Here is a 23290-nt window from a genome sequence, read left to right as displayed (position 1 = left end):
AGTCAGGTTCCTCTCAGAGTATGCACACACAATAGCGCCTTTCTTAGCAATCATATACAACCACTCACTTGACGAAAGGTCTGTTCCTACAGACTGGAAAATAGCACAGGTTACACCAATATTCAAGAAAGGAAATAGGAGTAACACATTGAATTACAGGCCCCTATCACTGACCTCAATTTGCAGTGGGATTGTGGAGCATATACTGTACTTGAACATTATGAATCACCTTGAAGAAAATGACTTATTGATACATAACCAACACAGATTCAGAAAATATCGTTCTTGTGCAACACAGCCAGCTCTTTATTCTCATGAATTAATGAGTGTTGTCGACAAGGGATCTCAGATCGATTCCATATTCCTAGATTTCCAGAAGGCTTTTGATACCGTTCCTCACAAGCGACTATTAATCAAATTGAATATAATAGAGGGAAACATTCCACGTGGGAAAAATATATCTAAAAACAAAGATGATGTGACTTACCAAAAGAAAGCGCTGGAAGGCGATAGACACACAAACAAACACAAACATACCCACAAAATTCTAGCTTTCACAACCAACGGCTGCTTCATCAGGAAAGAGGGAAGGAGAGGGAAAGACGAAAGGATGTGGGTTTTAAGGGAGAGGGTAAGGAGTCATTCCAATCCCGGGAGCGGAAAGACTTACCTTAGGGGGAAAAAAGGACGGGTATACACTCGCGCGCGCACACACACACACACACACACACACATATCCATCCACACATATACAGACACAAGCAGACATATTCAAAGGACGATCAATTCCAGTTACAAAATGATCTAGAGAGAATTTCTGTATGGTGCAAAAAGTGGCAATTAGCACTAAACAAAGAAAAGTGCGAGGTCATCCACATGGGTACTAAAAGAAATCCGATAAATTTTGGGTATACAATAAATAGCACAAATCTAAGGGCTGTAAATTCAACTAAATACCTAGCAATTACAATTACAAGCAACTTAAATTGGAAAGACCACATAGATAACATTGTGGGGAAGGTGAAACAAAGACTGCGCTTTGTTGACAGAACACTTAGAAGATGTGACAAACCCCCTAAAGAGACAGCCTACATTACACTTGCCTGTCCTCTGCAGGAATAGTGCTGCACAGTATGGGATCTTTACCAAGTAGGATTGACAGAGGACGTAGAAAAAGTGCAAGGAAGGGCAGCTCGTTCCATGTTATCGCGCAATAGGGGTGAGAGTGTCACTGATATGACACGCGAGTTGCAGTGGCAGTCACTGAAACAAAGGCGGTTTTCTTTGCTGCAAGATCTGTTTATGAAATTTCAATCAATCTTTCTCTTCCGAATGCGTAAATATTTTGTTGACACCCACCTACATAGGGGGAAGTGATCATCATAATAAAATAAGAGAAATCAGAGTTCGAACAGAAAGATTTAGGTGTTCCTTTTTCCCCCACACGCCATTCGAGAGGGGAATGGTAGAGAAAGAGTATGAAAATGGTTCGATGAACCCTTAAGTGTGAATTGCAGAGTAACCATGTAGATGTAGATGATGGGAACCCCCTTACCATGCAGGGGTTGGTGCCTGAGCTGGAAACTCCCCACACAAGCCAAGAAGTATGTGCCCATCATGGCTGGGGCATAGTGATTCTAGGCAGTGCTGTACTGGCCAGATAACCATTGCTGTGGTTGGTTGGCTCCCTTGAGGAGAGCCGCTGTTCTGATTGGGTGGTGCTGTGGCAGAAGATTCGTATGTGAAGTGAATTAAACTTTCATCTACAGGTGTCTGCAATGCCCCAGCCGTCTCTTCAGGTGGGAAAGATTATAATAATGCAGAGAGATATGACCACACTGTTTCCTTCCATGGCTATACTGTGGGAAGAGGGACAAGCTAGGTGTCTGGAAGTGAAATACTTCACCCGCCACTTGTTCTGTAACCGAACTAATGGGGATACTTTTACTGCAACAAAATCATTATTTTTTGTCAAAATCGTTGAAGACCAATTTGGGAAAGTTGAGTCTCTGGGGAGAATGTGAAATGTTATTAATTAAAACTTCCTCTGCCCCCAGTCTATGGCTTTTTAGACACCCGATCGTCTAGGTGACATAGCTGTGACCATTGTCTCACACAAAACTTTCAACATGGTACAAGGAATCCTATTCCACAGGGATCTTATGCTGCAAACAGATGAGAAACTCTGGTTTGATCTTCAGTGATGAGGCATACATTTTATCACACGTGTACAAAAAGGGCCCAATGATAATCGTATGGATATAGGTGCCTTTGTCTTAGCCTTTGATGGAAGTGTCCTTCCAGATAAATTTATGGTCATGATATATAGGTCTGATGTCTAACTGTATGTCCCACTACCTATTATGAGGTGCTTCAGATATTTATGCTTTAGGTGTACATCATCCCGCTGCACGGCAGATCATAATGTGTAGGATCACCCCATGAAGGTAGTTCTTGTGAACATCACCTTTTTGTGTCAACTGTGGAGAACATCAGCCTCCACATTCACCAGTTTGGCCTTCAGGAAAGAACGGAATATCCAGCAATACAAATCTATTGACCGACTCTCATTTAGTGAGGCACAGAAGGAATGTGTACACTTACACCCTGACGATATGACGATCAATAAGTTACGCTAAGATCATGACCATCCTTCATAGCACCTTTTCAGCTGTTGATCTAGCAGTTTCTTCCCCTCATCATGTAGCTTCACTACATTAGTCGCTACACGATGACCTTTGTGACAGTGACTACTTTCCGGTGATCATGTTGTTTCCTTACCACTGCCAGACAGACTGACTACCACGTGGGGCACTTTTTATGCCTCTGTTGTTACATTTGCCATCCCTCTGTCAGATTTTATTGATGAGATTGTGCAAAGAATCCCAGGCGTGAACATCCACACTGCTGGAACTGCTATTCCCCTTTCCAAAGGTCCCTCCCACCCTCTCCCATGCCCTCTTGAAGCTTAATGTTCTCAGCTTCCTTGCCCATACACCTTGGAGTGTGGATCGTGCTACTATTTATCTGTATTTACCAGACCTTGGTTTTGTCCTGACTGCACTACGGTTGCCAGGCTTGTGGCTTGGCAGCTCCCTCCACTTTAAAGTCCCAGTCCACCATCATGGTGTGCATCTGGTCACTCGTGCCTTTTGGACTAGTCCCTTAGACACTATCCTTGCCAAAACAAGGCTCCTCCCCCCTTCAGATTCAGTGATACCAGCTCTTGGTCTCCTTCACAATTGCCATTTGACAATTACCTGTTCATCTCATGTATCCATTCTCTTTACACGTGGGGTGTCATCCTCCTGACACCTGCCCATGGGTGAACCTACCAGTTGGAATACACCTTTCTTCCCTCTGCCAAAGCTTTCATCTCCTCCCTGGATTTTGCTCCATGTGTTTTCTCCTACACTCCTCCTCGGATGGTTCCCTGACCACGGAGTAGGACTGATCTCTCCCAAGATCCTAAAATCTTGTTTGTCTCCATGATCTTGTGGCATCTGTCACACCCAGTTCTCCAAGAGTTCCAGGATGCTACCATCTTTTACACTGACGGCTCTAAAACTATTGATCAGACAGGATATGCTTTTACATTGTGCTGGTATGGAATGCCATTCCCTGACAGGAACGTATAGTGTGTTTATGGCAGAGATGACAGCCGTTAGCAGAGCCCTCCATTTTATTAAATGGCCTCCCTTGACTGGGTTTTAATATGTACTGACTCAGTGAGCAGTCACCAAGCTATTGTCTGATACTTTTCTTGCCACACTTTGATCTCCACTATTCATGACATTCTCACTGACCTTTGTTGTGCTGCCTGCTTAGTTGTCTTTCTTTGCATCCTAAGTCATGGGGGTATCTCGGGAAATAAGCTGGCCGACTGTTTGGTGAGAGAAGCATTTACTTGCTCCCTGTTCACATTGCCGACTGGAGGTGTGGATGTGAGGGTGTACACAAGATCTCTGCTTGGTCGGAAATGGAACATCATCTGGTGTCCTACTGCCCCATCTAGTCGAACTCCACATTATCAAGGAGACCACTCCAGTACAATATTCTTCCTTCTGCTTCTCCTAGAAGGAATCCATAGTCCTATGTTGTCTCCTCATCAGTCATATGAGATTAATCCAAAGTTTTCTTTTGTGTAGTGAGCCGCCCTCACTTTGTGGTTATAGAACCATACAGACTAGCTCATATCTTGGTGGAATGAACTCTCCTTTTCCCCTCCATGTTAAGTATGGACTTTTGGAAGCATTGTTTCTAATATTGGCAGATGATTCGTGATGGTTGAACTGGTTCTCTATTTTTTCCACAAAAGTTGTTTTTATTCTCAGTTATAAGGTTTTACTCTACCTCCAGAACAGGGTGGGGGTGGTTGGGGTTGGGGTTGGGGTGTCTCCCTCTGTTTGCTGGGTCTGGGGGATCCCCGGCCATACCTCCTTGATCAGGCTATTCTTTCATCCCTCTTTTACTCTGTTTTAATTGCTTTTAGTTTTGGTTTGCCGCCTTTCTTCTGTGCCCAGTTTTCTGTTTTGGGTATTGCTCTTTGTTGAATAGTGGGCGCTCTTGACCTTAATGGGTCAGGAGTGCAACAGCTATGGATGGGACATTTCCTGTTGGGTGCAGAGCTCCAAGGATACACACCTTCTTCTTGGTTTTATTGTTGATGATCAAAAAATATTCATTAATTTTTCAGCCTTCTCGCTTTTACTGTTATCAATCTCTCTGTTGAATAGTGGGTGCTCTTGACCTTAATGGGTCAGTGGTGCAACAGCTATGGGTGGGACATTTCCTGTTGGGTGCAGAGCTCCAAGGATACACACCTTCTTCTTGGTTTTATTATTGATAGTCAAAAAATATTCATTAATTTTTCAGCCTTCTCACTTTTACTGTTATCAATCTCCAGACTAGATCAGAAAACATTCTCGGTGGAAGTTATACTTCTGGATGCACCTCTCTTGTATCAGTGGACTGATTACTTTGTTGTTTGGTCCGTTACCCCCAACCTCCGCAATCACCAACCAGTCCTGGGCATTGGCCAAGGTACTTAATGGGCAAGTGAGTAAGAATTTGTCCGTGATGCCAGAACTTTATCCTTTCCTTTCATAATTATTACTGCCCAAGCTGTTTTCCAAATCACTGATATCCTACTTTAGCACACTCATTGCAGGGGGAGGGGGGGGGGGGGGGGGGAGCTGTGAGAAAGGATAGTATGAGTGGGTGGTGAAGGCCGAATGGGAGCCGAGGAGACTACAGAGAAAGGCAGTTGCAAAGGTAACAAGTTGTTCTTGCTATGTAGTATACTGGATCAATGGCTAGTGCCTGGTTGGGCTCTGAACTGTGCTGCTGGGTTGTTTGCTTGCTTGGCCTGCAGTGCTGTCACAGAGTCTCTGCTGTGCATCAGTGGCCTCATTATGTAAGCTGTAGTGCATGTGTGCATGGGGAACAATCACTGTCTGCTGGATAGGAGTTGACAGTGCTGCTTAAGTATACCTTGAATGGCCTGCTATGCTGTGACACTAAGTTTAGGAGGGACTTAATGCGTAGAGCTGTTGTCTTGCCATGGCCTTCAATAGTAATTTCTGCTGGCAGATCCATGTGACAACCTCATCCAGTACAACCTGTTTGTCCTGGTAGAGCTGCAGGCCAGAGAATCATTATTAAATCTGTTACAAAATGTCCAGTATAGTCAGCAGTGGCGTGCTTGTTGTGCATATAATGTAAAACACCACTGTTAATGTAGAAATTTGCCTCATATCTTGCTGCACGAATTTGTGTATTACCACTAAGCCCACTGTTGCAGCAAGATAGCCTGCCTCACAACGTTGCTTTGGCCTTATTGAATTATTTCAGTTACAACATCCTGCACACACCTACTGTCAGTGTTGCTGCAATACACTGCTCAGGCTCACACTGTTATGTCCATATGTGGTTGGTATGCTACACTACGTATTTGCAATCCCTTGTTTAGTAATTGTGTCTAATAAGGTACTACCAAAGGGCCAACCATCTTTCACATCCTGAGAGTAGACACCACATGCGCATGGTGTCTTTCTAGTTTTGAGCTTGGAAATTTTGATAAAACTTGTTCCTGAGCAAAAGTTAACACCAAAATCCAGTTGTCATACTTGTTATGTAGTTTGCTTCAAAAATGTGCATGTGTTTCAATATCTGTCTTCATGTTCTCATCAGGGAGAAGCGCTGTTAGTAGGTATTCTATTGACTCCCTCGTCTAACCATCATTGAGCCATCCTATCTACGAATTGCGGACAAGACAGTGGCCCCCTTAACCTTCACTGTCAATGAATTACATGGTCTTCCCCCATTCGTCAGATAACTTTTGCCTTGAAAGATATTACTGGAGTGTATTTGTTTGTTTTCCTGAAGTATGTTTTATAATAGAGGCATCACCTTAACCAGAAGACTCACCAGTTCTTTATGCTGTTATATTTTTTCTGCAGCTAATGTCTCACTAATGCCTTCAGTGTCAGCCAGACTATAAATCAATGCAGGGGTCCTCAGCATTATGCCACTGTATACCACAGTTTAAAACAAAAAGTTATTTGAGGAAGTTTAATCAAGAGTACACATCATCTAAGAGCATGAACACCGAGTTTCTCTGTGTTGACAGCACACGGCAGGACACACACATTGAGTAAGTAACTACCATACTTTATGGACTGTAAGATGCACTTTTATCTGTGGAAAATTACCTCCAGAATTCAGGTGCATCTTATACTTGAAATTAATGTAAAAATGTCCAGTATTTGATTTTAAATTCCCGCCAGTCTTAAAAATGGCCATATGTTCGATGCCATGGGATACCTATCTCTACCTGGCAACATTGGAGTCAGCTGACAGCAGCAATGCACCAATGTGACAAACATGAGTTGTGGGGATTCACAAGCTTGCTAACACTGCCCCCCCCCCCCCCCCCAAAAAAAAAAAAAAAAATAAAAAAAAAATAAATCCAGAATACTGTGTAGCCTATGACACGTCGTTGCAGTTTACAGTGCCAGTAACCTTTGATTGAAAGTGATTTGTGTTATTGGTAAAAGTACAGTATTTTTGTTAGTAGCTGGTTTTGTAATGGAAAAAAATAAAAGGTTTTGATGTGGGCTATAAATTGAAAGTAATAGCTGATGCAGAACAACATGGAAACAGAGCAGTTGAGTGGCATTTCGGCCCTCCACCAACAGGAAAAGCCATTCATGATTGGTGGGCTAGTAATGAAGAACTGAAAACACAATAAAGACTAAATGTGCAAATAGAGGACTTGAATGCAAAATGGCCCAAACTAGATGACGGTGTATTGAAATAGATTCAAGGACACTGTCAAAATGGCATTGGAATTAATACAAAAATGATTCAAATACACACTCTTAAGTTAGCGCTGTGGTGGAACTTAACAGACCTTAAGGGTGGAGTGGGTTGGTGCCGCAGGTTTATGAAGCATCATGGACTTAGCTTGTGAAGCAGAACCAAAACATCTCAGAAAATGCCACAAGAGTATGAAGAAAGAATATTATCTTTCCAACACTTTATTACTCTGCATCAAAAGAAAACCAGTGTGAAACTAAGCCAAATAGCGAATGTGGACAAAACTCCTCTGACATTTGGCATACTAAGTAACAGAACTGTTGCTATAATAGGTGCTAAAACTGTGACTACATGAAAAAATGAACTATGCTGTCGTGCCGACGGTACTAAACTTAATCCAATGATCATTTTCAAACACAAAACAATGCTAAAACCTTCTGAAATATTGCCAAGTGTTGTTGTTCACATACGTGACAAGGGTTGAATGGATGAGGCTGGTATGAAATTATGGATTAACAGAATGTGGGAGAGAATAAAAGGTGCTTTATTGAAGAAGCTATTCTGCTAGATCAGTTTAGTAGTCATTTGAAAAATTCTGTGAAAGAGAAATAGAAACATGGAAATACAAAGCTTGCTGTTATTCCGGGAAGACTTATTTCACAATTGCAACCTCTTTATGTCTCAATAAATAAAACATTTAAAGTGCATATGCGAGAGGAATGGAACAAATTGATGATGAATGGAACTCAACATGAATACATGCAGAAGGGTGCTTTAAAATGAGCTACAATCAAACAAGTGTGTCAGTGGATAAAACAGTTGTGGTCTAGAGTGAGAGAAGACATTATTGTTACTCCTTTCAAGAAGTGGGTCATAAGTAACACACTCAATGGCAGTGAAGACTATCTTATACATGAAGAGGAAAATGATGATGATGAAGAGGGAGAAGAAGAAGAAGAAGAAGAATGTTCAGATGACTATTTTCATCGATATTAAAGGTCAGTTGGTTTTATAAACTAACCATCTTTTTAGTCTGGCTTTGCAATTTAATAATAAAAATGTTATTTTTTTAAAAAATAACTTCAAAATTGGGGTGCATCTTATAGTCTGTAAAATATGGTACTGAAATTGATGGCAGATAATTAATTTCATTGTGTTATTTCTGGAATAGATATTATGTAGCACAACAATTTCATTTGCATAATGCTTTATGTGTTTAGGTGTAAAGGTAACAAATCACTGAATAGTAACTTTGTTTAGTTGTCTATAGACATATAAACAAGACTGAAACCTTCACTAACTTTCAGATGAATGTTTTTTGAGCAAAACTGCCTGCCCCTCTACACACACACACACACACACACACACACACACACACACACACACACAGTTTACTGTGCTGGCATGAATACACAGTGCTGGAACTTTGTGTGTTCAGTTGGCTCAATGTAGGTAGGCATGCATGCGTGTGTGGACTATCTCAAAAAAGGATTTGTCTGAAAGCTAGTGAAGGTTTCATACTCCGGTAACATTACATTGCGCTGCCCCATGTGTTCCTGACGTACAAGGGCCTTCGTACTGGCTTTCTGTACCAGCTTTCACATCTTGTAACGTCCTTGTGAAATTTTGCATTTCCATTCTTCCGACCTTAAATTTTATTTCAAGTGGTGATGGTGTTTTCCAGCCATTTACTGCTTCATATGGTGAAGGCTGTGTACTTTTGTGGATCTTAGAACTATAAGCTGGGACTGCACATGGCAACAGTGTATCCCAATCATTGTAATGGCTATTTGCATTTGTCCTATTGTCTGGTGCATCCTCTCTGTTCTTCCGTAAGCCTGCAGATGCAACACGTTCATCCTTAACTTATGAATATGCGATGGATGTCACAACTGTTTTGTTAATTATGACACCAAATTGATGCCCCGATCTATAAATAACGCCACAGTCTCACCCTACTGACTCATAGTGTGAACAATTAACTCTTATGGTCAGAATGTAGCAGTTCCTAACCTGCTTTTTCTAAAAAGGTCCTAAAATGTCCATCCCAGTCCTTTGAAAAGGTTTACCAGTTGCTGGTAATCTTTGCAGTGGAAAATGCTGATGGCTCAACTTGCTCTGTGTGTACATAGTTCACAGTTTTTCAAATATTGCTCCATATCCTTTTTATGTGTATGACAAGAGTAAGCTTCATGCCATTCTGTGGTTCTTTGACCCCCCCCCCCACAATCACCAGATAACACATATTTATGTGCTTCTTTTAATTGTTTAAATACTTGCTCCCATAACAATGAAACATTGTACCAATTTCATATCTTCTTTATTCTGAGCTCAACGCTTTTTGAGAATTTGTTGTCATTATCTAGTACAATATTCACATAAGTATTTTGTACGATGTTTGCATGTGTGTTGTTCTGCCTCTTTTGCAATGCTGTCGGAAAATAGGGCAATTTTTTTTTTTTTTAATTTTATGTATTTATTACGTGGTAATGTGAGAAACGGATTTTTTGAGTTTCTGCTTACAAAAATCTGCACAGAAATCCATGCACTTGCAAACCATCACTCAAATTGTTTGTTTTTGAAATCAAAATGTGTTAAAAAAAATATTATGACAGTATGGCCTCACAAAGTGTTTGGACACAGTGATAGGTTGTCACTTATAAATATTACCTTGGCATAACTGAATTTTAAATTATTGATTATCCTTTACATTCTATTTTGTTGCAGATATTGCTTAGAGTGTATGAAGAGGCGAAGATATTTATGGAATTTGCTATAGTTATTATTTATTGAAGAAATGTTTGAAAAAATTGACTTGATTCACTCTCTAATTTGGCATAAAGAATTTTTCCCCCATTGTTTTTTGTGATGATCAAAAATTTCCAGCTCCTCAATTAAATTCATCATATGTACATCATTTAGTGTCTTAAGATCTTCTTATATGTTTTAAATGTGTGTCCAGTGTTGGTTTGTTCGTGTGTGTATGTGTTAACACATCAATCGGTAATCTCCACAAAAATGCATCTGACTACCTTTGCTTCTTGTGAAGGACCCAACTTGTATCACCACTTTAGTACAGTATGTGCACAAATGTGATAACACTGCAGAATCATCCTGTTGGCACAAAAATAACTATACTAGCTGACATTGGGTGAGCTACAAGCTGGGAAGAGGAAACGAGCTGCATCCATCTCAGTGTCCACTGGTGGGGATATTAAAACAACTCTCCATTAATTTGACATTGAGTTTACTTATGCTGTCTATGAAACTTCTAATGAAATTGCCCTGTGTTTGTGACACCTTTTAATTGCTCCCAATAATACCCACAACTTTTTGCCTTCTATATCACTGCTCTAAGCCTTTCCTCAGAACTTGAAATGTTCGAGCCTCTTTCAGAGGCCTTTGCAAGTCTATATTATGTGCCCTCATCTGAACTACTTGGTCCAGCAAAGACTTAACCGTTTCCAAAATAGCAACCATGTGTTTCTCTGATTTACTCATTGTAAAGCCTGTATCTATACTAGTAGGACAAAATATAATAGCAAAACAATATGGAAATACTTAATATTATCAACATTACTTACTCTCTGCACCTGAGGACCATCCACATGCACTCATTGCATTCTCTGACATAATGCACAGATCTTCTATATTGGAAACAAATTACAGATGACAGTTGAGTGCAGGGCGCACTATGCACCCAGGAGGTAACATAGTATACACCTAACTGGGCACATGATGGCACAGGTCTCTGGTGTTCCCTCTGAATTTGCTGAGATCTGTACCTGAGTCAACTCAGGGAACCACACTTTAAAGTCAGCTCTCCAGTCTGTGTTTTCTGCCATTGAAACCCACATGGGTGGAAAGCAGGGGAAAAAAGGTCTTCACTCGTCATGCAGCAATGATGATGGTGTATGCTGAGCCTTGATGGTGCTGAATATCAGTGGCTACTTATGACACCAGTTTTTATGGCACCAGACTGTTCCATTAGCCATTGACACTGTTCAGTGCCAGGATGCTGACTCAGGATGATGAGCAGGGCATTGGGTGCAAATAACCAATTCCCTGGCAGCTGTGGAATCAGAAATATGTCGATATCAGCCTCATCTTTATTTAGGATGAACTCGTACAGTCTCCACAGGTGACATTCAGTGGCATGTAAGGACCCCAGGTGGCAGATACTGCCTCAGCAAAACTCAAGGCAGCGTGTTTGGCAGTTGGTGCAGGAACACAGGCAGTCATGTCGTTGCAGCATGTGGCTGTGTAAGATGTTCCTCCAGTAACAACACAGGACCCCTTGGAGATGCCCAGTGTCCAGTTGACAACTTGGTAGAGACCACAGCTAGTGCCTATTCAGACACTGGCAGAATCAGGTCTAGAAGCTGCCCATAAACCAGCAGCTATCTGTGGCAGAGGCTAGTTGTAGTGACACACATCGGGGTGACAGCTAGCGTGGAGTAGTTCTCGCCATAGGCAGCAGTCAAAGACTGATACTGCTAGGTCCAAGCAGTGAGCATTTATAGCAGATTTTCTCAGGTTTGTTGTGACTGTGACATGCCTCTGGACACACAGGGGGCTGAGAGGGTGCAGCGTGAGGCAACTAGCACTCGCCATTGCTATAGGTTGGTATCTTGCACCATGCCGCCTCAGCATTATTGCGGCCCTGACAACAGAATTTCACAGGCAGCATGCTGGCTTGCAAGGCAGCGGGGGTGTGGACTCGGCTAGGAAGACTGCTGGTGCAACAGTGTCTTTTAAAGACCCTAGACTGATGATCGGTATTAAAGAATTGAGTGAACGAGGGTTTTGTAAGTAGTGCCTCTTGCTGTTGCATTATACAAGGCGGTCCATTGATCGTGACCGGGCCAAATAGCTTACGAAATAAGCGTCAAACGAAAAAACTACAAAGAACGAAACCAGTCTAACTTGACGGGGGAAACCAGATGGCACTATGCTTGGCCCGCTAGATGGTGCTGCCATAGGTCAAATGGACATCAACTGTATTTTTTTTTTAAATAGGAACCCCCATTTTTTATTACATATTTGTGTAGTACATAAAGAAATATGAATGTTTTACGTAGACCACTTTTTTCGCTTTGTGATTGATGGCGCTGTAATAGTCACAAACATATGGCTCCCAATTTTAGACGAACAGTTGGTAACAGGTGGTTTTTTAAATTAAAATACAGAACGTAGGTACGTTTGAACATTTTATTTTAGTTGTTCCAATGTGATACTTGTACCTTTGTGAACTTATCATTTCTGAGAACGTATATGATTACCTGTAAATACCACATTATTGCAATAAATGCTCAAAATAATGTCCGTCAACCTCAATGCATTTGGCAATACGTGTAACGACATTCCTCTCAACAGCGAGTAGTTCGCCTTCCGTAATGTTCGCACATGCATTGACAATGCGCTGACGCATGTTGTCAGGCGTTGTCGGTGGATCACGATAGCAAATATCTTTCCACTTTCTCCGCAGAAAGAAGTCAGAGGACGTCAGATCTGGTGAACGTGCGAGCCATGGTATGGTGCTTTTGTTATGGTTGGCAGGAGAGCCAACACCGTGTTACTAGAGGAGGCCGAAATGCACACGTTTTAGCTAACGCAGGCTGGCGTGAGGTCTGGAACAGGACAAGGAAATTAGAATTTAGAAAAACGGACGTAGCTGGTGGAATACTTAACTTTAATCCATTAATGATGAACATCGGTCTTGACGGTGCATGATCCACAATATCAATAGTAACTGATAATGGCGCCTTGCTAGGTCGTAGCAAATGACGTAGCTGAAGGCTATGCTAAACTATCGTCTTGACAAATGAGAACGTAAGTAGTCAGTGAACCATCGCTAGCAAAGTCAGCTGTACAACTGGGGCGAGTGCTAGGAAGTCTCTCTAGACCTGACGTGTGGTGGCGCTCGGTCTGCAATCACTGATAGTGGCGACACGCAGGTCCGATGTATACTAACGGACCGCGGCCGATTTAAAGGCTACCACCTAGCAAGTGTGGTGTCTGGCGGTGACACCACAGCTTCAACAACCAATCCACCTGTCATGAAATATGCTATCAGTACCGCTTCAACCACACGTGAGCTATGTGCCGGACATCCATCATGTTGGAAGTACATCACCATTCTGCCATGCAGTGAAACATCTTGTAGTAACATTGATAGAACATTACGTAGGGAATCAGCATACATTGTACCATTTAGATTGCCATCGATAGAATGGGGGCCAATTATCCTACCTCCCATAATGCCGCACCATACATTACCCCGCCAAGGTCGCTGATGTTCCACTTGTCACAACCATCGTGGATTTTCCGTTTCCCAGTAGTGCATATTATGCCGGTTCATGTTACCGCTGTTGGTGAATGACGCTTCATCACTAAATAGAACACGTGCAAAAAAATCTGTCGTCGTCCCGTAATTTCTCTTTTCCCCAGTAGCAGAACTGTACATGACATTCAAAGTCATCGCCATGCAATTCCTGGTGCATAGAAGTATGGTATGGGTGCAATCGGTGTTCATGTAGCATTCTCAACACCGACGTTTTTGAGATTCCCGATTCTCGCGCAATTTGTCTGCTACTGGTGTGCAGATTAGCCGCGACAGCAACTAAAACACCTACTTGGGCATCATCATTTGTTGCAGGTCATGGTTGACATTTCACATGTGGCTGAACACTTCCTGTTTCCTTAAATGCTGTAACTATCTGGCGAACGGTCCGGACAGTTGGATGATGTCATCCAGGATACCGAGCAGCATACATAGCACACGCCTGTTGGGCATTTTGATCACAATAGCCATACGTCAACACGATATCGACTTTTCCGGCAATTGTTAAACGGTCCATTTTAACATGGGTAATGTATCACGAAGCAAATACCGTCCGCACTGGCGGAATGTTATGTGATACCACATACTGATACGTTTGTGACTATTACAGCGCCATCTATCACAAAGTGAAAAAAGTGGTCCAACTAAAACATTCATATGTCTTTACATACTACACGAATATGTAATAAAAATGGGGTTCATATTTAAAAAATGCAACTGATATCCTTTTGACCTATGGCAGCGCCATCTAGTGGTCCAACCATAGCACCATTTGGTTTCCCCCTTCAATCTAGAAGAGTTTTGTTCTTTGTAGTTTTTTTTTGTGCTTATCTCATGAGATATTTGGCCCGGTTTCTATCAATGGACCACCCTGTATATTCTTTCTTTGAATCTCTGTCTGGTGTGATTTCCTGCAACTAGTTTTCTTTAGGTGTTACATACTGCATGGACACTCCTAGGTATTTTATAACTGACTGTTTACAGTAACTGATTTTCAGTAATGTAAATTTACACTGTTAGGTCTTTCTACCTATTTATGAACAGCACCTTAAATTCCCTTTATATTGAGAATCAGCTGTCAGTCCCTGCACCAAGTATCAGTCACTGCAGATCTTCCACATATAGCTACAATTTTCTGTTATTTGCTTGCGTATTAACTGCCATGTCTATGCACAGTTGCCGAGTTTGCATTTGCAGATGGTGACGATGATGACCGTGCATTTTGCCTTGGTACATATCATCCTGGACCTATCTCTGATGGTGATTCTGAACTTTAGTCTGCTGCATATGATGCTTGTGGCCACCTCAGCAATATCCGTGACTTTCTTTATTGTAAGGCATCCTGATGGCCTTCCCTGTCCTGAGTGTAGTAGCTACCGACATTTTGTATGAGATTGTTTATGTATGACTTTTGGAAGATTGTTTATGTATGACTTTTGGAAATCAGGATTAGCGCATTTTAAATTTGCACTTTGGCTTCACCTTTGTAGATCAGTGACGTGAATTTCCTGGCTGCTTAAGTAAATGGCGTTTCTCACAATAATACAAAGTGAGTTACATATGAAATTTCATTGAAATGCGAGTCACCTGGGTCTGTACAGACATAACTTTGGGAGGAAGATTCTCCATGATTTTTTGGTTTAGAAGTACTATTTTCATGTGACATTTCTCTTACGCAAAGACTTTTTGTGATGATGTACACTGCCATGCTGAATCATGAGGAGAGTGTGAAATTTACGTATTATCAAAGTTAATTACTCAGCGGATCCGAGAGTACAATTGGTCGAACTCATTTATAAAGTCGGTACCAAGTGTTTGTACCCTTACAAGTTCAACAGCTAGTATGTTTTGAAGCCTATATACTACAGGAAAAAAATTGTGCACACCTAAATAATGCAGCACCCCGTGAAACGAGGACCTTGCGAATGTGGCGTGGCTTGCATTTATCAACTATACAGATAGCTGTACCAAAGGTGCAATCACAACAAAAGGTTATCATTGAAGATACCAGACTAACCTGTGGTTCCTGAAGAGATGCAGCAGCCTTATCAGTAATTGAAGGGTCAGCAGTCTGGATGATTGATTGTTCTTGCCTTGTAGCATTACGAACATCGCAGGTAAACAGTATTTTTGCAGAGAAAGTGGAAAATCTGTGTAGTTACTGTCTCACAGCAAGTTACACTACCAGAATACAGGTTTCAATCAAGAAAAGGAAACACTGTCTGATTTTATCTTTGGACATCCAATTATTTAGGAGAACTAACAAAACTTTAGGAGAAAACATTTACAAAAGACTCACACAGATAGACACATGCTCAAAACTCCAGGAATTGCAAGAAGGGAGAATCAGTGGCCTTCAGCCACAGTTGGAGCAACTGTAATTGATAGAGTGAACAGTTGGCAGAAATAATGTTACTTATGATCCATCTTGATTGCAAAATTTTTTTTATTCATATGACTGGTTTCGGTTCATTCAGAACCATCTTCAGATCTGTAACGATAATGATACTAATTTACGATTTCACGAAAGCAAATCTTTTTCATCCTATCTAATCAATATCAAATGTACCAGAACATACCTGATATTTCAGTTACAGGAGTAACCAGTCCAAATCCAGCAACTTTCACATGCTGCGTCACATAAAATTGGTTGGCAGAATGCAAGTCATTTATATTAATTATAACACTATCACCGACAGGTGGCGTCTGGTACATTGTTACATTCCATTTGCACATATTGTATTCAGTAGATTTTTTTTATTAACTTTTATCTCCAAAAATACTTAATTAAAATCTGTAGATGTCAAGGTTAAAATCTGTACTTATCAAAATTAAAAAAAAAAAAAAAAAAAAAAAAAAAAAAAAAAAAAAAAAAAAAAAAAAGTAAAATTATCGTTTTTATACGATCTAAAAAACATAGGGCGATTTCTATATTTATGGCGCTGGTGTAGACTTGTTTTCCTCTACAGTCTGCTTCCGTGGCTCCCACCATTTCGGTGTTGTGCCGCGATCCGCTCAGTTGTCTGATGTCCATTGCCGTGGGCAAAAGGGCCGTGCAGGAGGGCCCCGGCAATGACGCCAGACGCTGCACGCATCTTCCAGCTTCCCCATCACGCACCATCTCTCACCCCTCGGCCTGGACTTCCACATGCAACAGTTGTCATCTTAGTAAGTCGTCATAAATGCTAAAATAGGCGTTATGATTGAACTCGCTTTGCTCATTGAGGATTAAATCCGTATCTTTATTTTTGTGGGTGTATATTTCAATTTCTTCGAAAATGTTAAGAAACCATCCCTTATGAGCTCTATGCAGGATGTCTAAATTGTGTTCAGTCTTCGTGACTGAGTGCTTTGAGACAGCCATATGCGCCCCAAAAGCTGTTTTGTTTTGAGAGTAGGTGTGCTCCCTGAATCTGGTCTCTAAGTTCCTACCAGTCTGTCCTATATATTGTTTACAGCAGTCATATCATTTGATCTTATATACACCTGAATCCTGAAATTTATTCCTACTATTACATATTTTGTGCCGGAGCTTCAATTTTATCGTGTTATTTGTTTGGAACCCTATTTTAATGTCGGATTTACGAAATCATCTTTCAATTTTATCTATAATTCTTCCACTATAAGTGAGAGCCACATATTTTTTCTTGTTCCTCTTAACTGTGACTTGACTTCCTTCTATTTGTTTCATTTGCCTCTTCTTTATCTTCCTATAGATATTCATCACCTCCTTACACATATATCCATTCGCTAATGCCACTTGTTTTAAAATACTTAGCTCCTTTTCTATTTCCTGTTGGCTTAGTGGCAATCTTAGTAGCCTGAGGAAAAAGTTCATTACTTCCAGTTTAAACTTTTACCTCTGTGAATAGAAACACATTGTTATCTATTTGTTTCCTTATGTCTATTTGAAATTTCCTGGTTGGATCTTTCTTGACTTGTACTATTCCGTTCTCCATAAAGAACTTTTCAGTTTTCTCTATATAGTCTGTATCATGTATTAAAACTATAGTGCTGCCCTGAAAGTAATGAATTCGCGAATCCCCGAATTACGGTCACAAATAAAGCTCCATAAGGTTGAAAAATCGATTCTCGCAATCGTTAATAATACCAGTAGCCCAAGTTATAAATTAAATAAAGAGCTAAATAACAGATTGAAGGCGGCATATACATATCATCGGACTTCCAGCATTAGGAACAGCTACGAATTTGCCGAGCAAATTAAAGACGTACTTATACCTCAGAATGCTCACTAGTTTCATTGGATATCACCAATCTGTGCACAAACATTCCCGTAAAAGAAACTATTTAGATCATTGAAAACAATCTCCTCACTCATGGTAAATTGGCATGGGGGGGGGGAGTGATTGAACTAGTGGAAATGTTGGAACAAGTCTTGTCGTTCCATTACTTTACTTTCAGTGGTAAAATTTAACAACAGAAAGACGGGTTGGCAATGGGGAACAGTTTACCTGGGACGCTGGCTGACATTTTTGTAAATCACTTAGAAAACGAATTCTTTGATGAAAATCCTAATATTGCTGAGAAAATTGTATATTACAGGAGATATGTTGACGACTCTATCTTATTATACAAAGGAGATAAAAATGATATCGAAAACTTGGCACAAAAAATGAGCTCCCAACACTCGAAAATTAGATTCACCATGGAATTTGAAGAAGACAACTGTATAGATTACTTAGGTTTAACACTAATAAAGAAATATGGGAAGCATTAATTTAGCATATTCAGAAAACCTACATGTACAGATTTAGTTATCAATGAGCGCTAGTCACCCACCACGATACAAATGGGCATATTTTACTTCGATGGTATACAGGTTAACAAGATTGCCACTAAGCCAACAGGAAGCAGAAAAGGAGCTAAGTATTTTAAAACAAGTGGCATTAGCGAACGGATATATGTGTAAGCAGGTGATGAATATTTACAGGAAGATAAAGAAGAGGCAAATGAAATAAATAGAAGGAAGTCAAGTCACAGTTAAGAGGAACAAGAAAAAATATGTGGCTCTCACTTACAGTGGAAGAATTACAGATAAGATTGAAAGATGCTTTCGTAAATCCGATGTTAAAATAGGGTTCCAAACAAATAACACGCTAAAATTGAAGCTCCGGCACAAAATATGTAATAGCAGGAATAAATTTCAGGATTCAGGTGTATATAAGATCAAATGATATGACTGCTGTAAACAATATATAGGACAGACTGGTAGGAACTTAAAGACCAGATTCGGGGAGCACACCTACTCTCAAAACAAAACAGATTTTGGGGTGCATATGGCTGTCTCAAAGCACTCAGTCACGAACATTGAACACAATTTAGACATCCTACATAGAGCTCATAAGGGACGGTTTCTTAACATTTTCGAAGAAATTAAAATATACACTCACAAAAATAAAGATACGGATTTAATCCTCAACGAGCAAAGCGAGTTCAATCATAATGCCTATTTTAACATTTATGACGACTTACTAAGATGGCAACTGTTGCATGTGCATGTCCAGGCCGAAGGATGAAAGATGGTGCGTGATGGAGAAATTGGAAGATGCGTGCAGCGCCTGTCATCGTTCATGGGGCCCTCCTGCGCCGCCCTCTTGCCCACGGCGATGGACATCAGACAACTGAGTGGATCAGAGCACAACACCAAAATGGCGGGAACCACGGAAGCAGACTGTAGAGGAAAACAAGTCTACACTAGCGCCATAGATATAGAAATTGCCCTATGTTTTTTAGATCATATAAAAATGATAATTTTACTATTTTTTAATTTTGATAAGTACAGATTTTAACCTTGACATCTACAGATTTTAATTAAGTATTTTTGGAGATAAAAGTTAATAAAAAAAAAATCTACTGAATACAATATGTGCAAATGGAATGTAACAATGTACCAGACGCCACCTGTCGGTGATAGTGTTATAATTAATATAAATGACGTGCATTCTGCCAACCAATTTTATGTGACGCAGCATGTGAAAGTTGCTGGATTTGGACGGGTTACTCCTGTAACTGAAATATCAGGTATGTTCTGGTACATTTGATATTGATTAGATAGGATGAAAAAGATTTGCTTTTGTGAAATAGTAAATTATTATCATTATCGTTACAGATCTGAAGATGGTTGTGAATGAACCAAAACCGGTCATATGAATAAAAAAAAAATTTTGCAATCAAGACAGATCATAAGTAACATTATACAATCACTAATTGCTTCTATCCCATTTTTGCAAAATTGGCAGAAAGGCCACTAAGAAGATGCATACTCAAATAGTTTTATTTTGTGAATAATATGTTTAGTCAGTAGTGTGCTTCCAGGTGCTCTGCCAAGTTGTTTCCACATTATGCACAGTATTTCGTTGACTGATCCAGCCATCTTTTTTAGATGCTGAGAGTTTTGCTGTTTGTGTACTCACTGCCTGGAACCTAATAGACTATGAACTACTGTTGGTCTCACATCACTATTTGTAGCTGGTTTTCATTCTCGGCACCCACTATGTCCTTTGATGCTCTTGTTTTCAGAGCTCACACTGATATTCCGTGAAATGCAAATTCCCTATGCATTTCCCAACTTGAATAGATGTAATGGCTGGTGACATTTTAATCAGTTAAGTGCCGGATCTTCATTTCTCTTCATTAGGTTTCCTGACATTTTTATTTTGATAGGCTCCTTAAATATGATACACCAGAAACTTCACATTTGCACCACAATACTGGTCACATTGCATTTCATTTCAAGATTATATTTGAGGCAGTGCTTGGTGTCAGCTGGCTTGCTTGATTGTTTTAATCAGGTGAGTCACCGATGTTCGTCTCATCTCTCCTTGACGTTCTGATAGTCTGCCCCACATAATGCATGCCACATTTGTGTTGAAATGCAATACACACCGCCGGCCGCGGTGGTCTTGTGGTTCTAGGCATGCAGTCCGGAACCGCGCGACTGCTACGGTCGCAGGATCGAATCCTGCCTCAGGCATGGATGTGTGTGATGTCCTTAGGTTAGTTAGGTTTAAGTAGTTCTAAGTTCTAGGGGACTGATGACCACAGCTGTTAAGTCCCATAGTGCTCAGAGCCATTTGAACCATTTTTGAGCAATACACACCTGTCTTTGGAGACCTAGGTAGTCTTTAAAATCAAAAAGAATATTTCTTATCTTTGTTGAAGGATATTAAATATACTGGATGCCATGTTTCTGTAGGAGCCTACCTGTCTTTCCGGATACCAGATCAACCTAAGGTAGATAAGTGATTTTTTGCTTCTCTTCCTTGGTCTCTGTTTCAACCGTTCTCAGGCGTTTATGAACACTTCCGACCAAGGACAGCCTCACCAAGGAATTGCGAACCTACCAATAGTGTTCTGAAGAAATGGGTACGCAGATCATCAAATTAAATGGTCATTGCAGTCAAAATCAAGAACACCTGAGAAAGAGGGTGAGACAGACCTAGAAGGAAAAGCCAAAAATTGCTTATCTACCTTATGCTGGCCCAGTATCCAGAAAGGTCAGTAGACTCCTACGGAAATATCACATCCACTGTATTTCATTTCCTTCAACTAAGATAAAAAATATTCTTTGTAATGTTAAGGATGATCTAGGTCCCCGAAAGCCCAAATGTGGCATGTCTTACATTGAGAAGGCTATCAGAACAGTCAGGGAGAGATGATGGGAACGTCATCAACATATCTGACCATAACAACTAAGCAAATCAGCTGTTGCTGAACACTATCTGAAGTATAATCATGAAACGAAATAGGATGAGACTAGTATCATGGTGCAAATACAAAGTTTCTGGGTTAGTATAATTAAGGGGGTCTATCAAAATAAAGATATCAGAAAACCTAATAAATACTCGTGTCTGTTTCACTATAAATAATGTTGCGGGTCCAGCACTCCATTTATTAAAATCTCGTTGGTCACGACATCCACCTGAGTCGGAAGACGTTGAGAGAAATTATGTTTTATAAAATATCAGTGCGCACTACTTATTGATAACAGCACCATCTGATCACCCCCATATCCTTTCTGTGCATCCTTGATCTCCTGGAGTGTCTGGACTACATTTCCACTATTTGATTTACAGCTGTCATAGATAAAAAGTTTTATGTGCACCTTGTCTTACAGCCAACAGATGTGAAGCTGCCATTCGAAGTTGATGAAAAGCTTTCTTGGAAGTTATCACATTGAGGATGTTACTAAGAAACTGATTGTTGCCGTTTTCACTGTAAGGATTGTCTCCACTGTCAATGACACTGAATTTTGTTTTAAGCTGTGGTATTATATAGAAACTCTATGCATTAGTAAAGAATATTCCCAGCTCAGAGAAAAGTGGTTAAATCAGTATGTAATGTCAGTTCAAGAACTTTGTCAAGTCTTCCTCCACTCCCTTCCTCCAAGCATTTCAAAATTGCGGTTCTGCTACTCACATACATGTGGGATTTTTTATTAATAACATGTACTCATTCAAAGGAGCTGAAGCATACAGGCTGTTGTACAGAAAGGGGGTGACACCTAATCTGCAAGTTCTGTTTTTAATAGGCTACCATTAAGAACTGAAAAATTTGAGTGATAAACTCCAGATACTCAAATCCAAGGTGCAAGGCTTCCTTGTACAGCACCTTCCTTGTTACATAAGAGTTTCTAGTAGTAGTTTGGTGTCTTTCTCTGTTATGTAGTTCTTATTTGAATATGCTGTCACAGATATCTTCTTACAGTGGTTTTTTAAATTAGGTTTTGTAGGTTTTTTTAACCACAATTTTATGAATTATAAAGTAACGCATTTTCATGATCATTTCATTTTGGTTTACAAAGTTCCAAGTAATCTGAAAAAAAGTTTAAAAAAAGCTACATGACTGCTGATGGAAGTCCACAAAGATCTGCATTCTCCATTAGCCACAATAGCATGCAGAATGTTTCATACATACTACCTGCTGTAGATTGAAACATGAAAAACAGCGTTAATATGTGGCTTAGGGAACACAATCACAGAAGTTATTTAGGCAAGATAGGTAAATTCACAGTAAATAAATATTATTCTCTGACACTAGCTTTTACTGGTATCACTCTATAATCACATGAGAATTTACTGAGGACATAGAAATATTATAAAAATATGTAGAAAAAAATACAAAGATTAGAGTTCACTTTCAAAACAGGAAGTTGCAGGCTTGGTGCTAAATAAAGCAGGTAACACTGTTGCAACTATAAGAGGAGCTCCAGGGCCTACTTCTTCAAAACTTTCCTATATGTAACTGGAGCTGTATAATGTAGGAAGGGACCTCTTCTTGGAGCATTAATTGTTGAAGTTTGAGGTATATCTCTGTAGCATGTAGACCACTTCTGCAACAGGCCTAGAAAATGATGCATCTGCCTCAACCTAAATCTCTGAAAGTTGATGATCACACAAAAGCAGTAGTAGTTTTAGGGCAGCTTATGTTGGCAATACTGACACATTAAATGAGACTATTAACATTCTCGAAAACCCAAAAATCTTCAGAAATATGTGTAGCTCAGATGCCAGTGTTCAATGCAAAAATTATTTTGTGTTGTAGAAATCAATCAATAAGTATACTTTATATCTAAAAACAAAGATGCTGTGACTTACCAAACGAAAT

At 40.2% G+C, this 23290-nt stretch overlaps 1 protein-coding gene across 1 annotated transcript in view; it reads left to right on the top strand.

The window, feature by feature from the left end:
- The window catches only part of LOC126190993 (mRNA cap guanine-N7 methyltransferase), a 137986-nt gene that overhangs the window by 97505 nt on the left and 17191 nt on the right, over positions 1-23290 (top strand). The gene's annotated exons all lie outside the window — the stretch shown is intronic.

The sequence above is a fragment of the Schistocerca cancellata genome, chromosome 6, assembly GCF_023864275.1.
Source record: "Schistocerca cancellata isolate TAMUIC-IGC-003103 chromosome 6, iqSchCanc2.1, whole genome shotgun sequence".
NCBI classification, from domain to species: domain Eukaryota; kingdom Metazoa; phylum Arthropoda; class Insecta; order Orthoptera; family Acrididae; genus Schistocerca; species Schistocerca cancellata.
Note: the sequence above shows the minus strand (reverse complement) of the source record. Positions and strands in the feature narration are given on the sequence as shown.